This window comes from Carlito syrichta, unplaced genomic scaffold, assembly GCF_000164805.1.
Source record: "Carlito syrichta isolate Samal-C Ts95f unplaced genomic scaffold, Tarsius_syrichta-2.0.1 Scaffold309076, whole genome shotgun sequence".
NCBI classification, from domain to species: domain Eukaryota; kingdom Metazoa; phylum Chordata; class Mammalia; order Primates; family Tarsiidae; genus Carlito; species Carlito syrichta.
This window is the reverse complement of record NW_007253172.1, coordinates 220,149-222,654: the sequence shown is the minus strand read 5'-3', so window position 1 is coordinate 222,654 and position 2,506 is coordinate 220,149. Positions and strand designations below refer to the sequence as shown.

The 2,506-nt window shown below is 54.4% G+C and overlaps 1 protein-coding gene across 1 annotated transcript in view; it reads right to left on the bottom strand.

Annotated features, from left to right (window-relative positions):
- The window catches only part of CSF1 (colony stimulating factor 1), a 17,870-nt gene extending 17,592 nt beyond the window's left edge, over positions 1 to 278 (bottom strand). The window contains exon 1 of the mRNA XM_008066652.2: positions 171 to 278. The gene's annotated coding sequence lies outside the window, so the exon portion shown is untranslated. The remainder of the gene's footprint in view (positions 1 to 170) is intronic.
- Between the last annotated feature and the right edge of the window lie 2,228 nt (positions 279 to 2,506).

Sequence of the window (2,506 nt, the reverse complement as noted above, 5' to 3'; positions counted from 1 at the left end):
CGCACACACGCGCGCGCACACACACACACACACACACACACACACGCACGCGCGCGCGCACGCACTGACACAGACAGACACTCTCTCCCGGGCCCGCTGGGCTGCCTCCCCCGCCGCCCCTCCCCCAGCCCGCCGGCCGGTCGTCCCCACTCGCCGGTCTGCCCCGCCGCGCGCTGTGCTCTGTGCTCCGAGCCGGAGCCGCCAGCGGGGGCCCGCGGGCGCCACCGCGCCCCCACCCCGCCGTCCCCGCGCCCTCTGCGGACCGAGCCTTCCTCCCGCGCGCTCTGCAGGCCGCTCCGGCGCTGCTACCCTCTCTCTAAGACTCGTCCCCAGGGGCTTTCCCTCCAGGCCCCAAAATCCCCAACTCTGGGCAGGAAACGGGCCGAGAGCAGCGACAGGCACCGGGAGCCGCGGGCAAGCCCTCCGAAGACGAGGCCTCCCCGCTTCCGCACGCGGCAGCCCCTCGTACAGCCTGAGTCAGCAGGTTGGCCCGCGGCCCGCAGCCGCCCGTCCCGTTCTGGGGGAAGGGGCAGGCCGGTCAGTTACCTGGCCGGGCGGGAGGGGCCGTGTCCTTTGACAGCGAGCCGGGAGGCTCTGCTCAGCGTGCAGGAGACACTCTGGGCGCCTGACCCGCCGGATGAGCTGAACGCTGGCTGGGACCCATGCCTTCTCCAGGCCGCAAACCCCAACTCAGATCGGAAAGGTCCCGCATAGCTGCATCTTCCTGACTGCTTTTAGAAACGCGTTTACCGAGGTGATGAATCACATCTTGTCGCCACACGAGAATGAATCGAAATGAGGCCTCATCGGATGAGCCTATGAATTATAATGCTAGCTTCAGGAGCGTTGTCTTATGATTCCATGTGTTTCAGTCCCTCTGTGAGACTGCCCACTCCCACCCCCTGGGAAACATAGGCTATGTGGCCTGGTCACATATCTAAGTGACAAGAAGCATCTCTTGTCATTTGTCCTCCACATCCCTTGCTCCAGCCCCAGGCAATAGTTTTCCAGCCGAACGCCATCGACCAGACTGGTCCCTCTGCTTGGAATGCTCTTTTCCCCACTTGGCCTCAGGCACACTCACCCTTTCAGGCTGAAATTGCTGCTCACCCTCCACCAGCAAAGCCATCTGCAGCTCCGCGTGCAGACTTCAGTGGGTCCTTGCCCTGTGTTCCTACAGGACTTGGCTCATTCCTCAATGGTGGCCCTTCTAAGTTGTTTGTCATCCATTTATTGTCCACATTCTTTTAAAAAGTGTTTAAGGTGGCTCTGAGGGTTATATTCTGCCCCCATCCTGGACTGAGGCATCCTCAAGGGGTCACCCATGCTCACTCACCTCTGTAACAATAGTGCTTAGCTCATAAAAGGTACCGCGTTGAGAGTGGTTGAGTTGAATGAGGCCATTAGAGGATGATTTGTTCATTGTCATTTGTTCAGTGCCTCCCATGTGCCAGGCACTGTGCTAGGTCCTGGAGAAATGATGAACATGCTGATGGGGTCCCTGCTTTGGTGGGCTTGTGAATAACCAGAAGATATGGAGTGTGAGCCGGTGACAGGGTACTCAGAGCCCGCGGGAAGGAACGCAGAGACAGAAGCCCAGCCAGAGTAAGGAGGTGGAGGGCTTGCTTCTTCCCTGGGGAATGGTCTTATAAGTGGTCGCTGTACCATGATGATTTAAGATAACATGTTGACACCACAATTTAGACTGATCAGGGGTTAGAGGAAGTCATGGAAGAAAGGTAAACCTTCAGACTTGTTGAGAAGGGAGCCCAAGTTTACTTGTCCCTCCTTCAACAACCAGCCATGTCCAAGGCTCACTGAGGCTGGTGTTAGGACCCCACTCAGCTTCTAGAAGCGGGTAGTCATCCTCTGTGTCAGCACCAGGCATGGGGTCCTCATTCTCTGCTGAAATTCCTTGCATACCCTGATTGAACCTGACTCCACTACTTTACAAGGAGTTTGACCTTGGCAGCTCTGCCTAGTGATTTGCTGTGTGACTGGATAAAACTCTCTCAGCTCATGTCTATAAACTGAGATGCTAATTTCTCTCTGACCAAGATGTTAAGAGAATTAAATGAGATAATGCCTGTGAAGTATTGAGCACAGGGCCTGGAGGTAGAAAGTGCTAGTATTAAATGAGGGCTGGTATTGAGTCATTGCTCACTGAAGCCATGACATAACAGTGATACAGTGAACTCGGGAGAGGCTGGATTTTAGTCCCAGTTCTGCCACTCATTTGCTGTGTGTCTTTAGACAAATCCCTCTGAGCCTCTGTTTCTTCATTTGCACAATGGCAATGAGAAGAGCTTCCCCAAGGAGTGGTTGCATTAGGGCAATTGACAGCACAGAGTAGAGGCTCAGTTATGAAAGGGGCACCCCCCAAAATCAGAATTTATTTATAAACAATTGTGTATTTATTCTTACACATTTAAACTTCAGTCACCTTTAAAAAGTACGCTCTGTCTATCAATACACCTATCGAGATTTTTTTTTTTTTTTTGAGTTG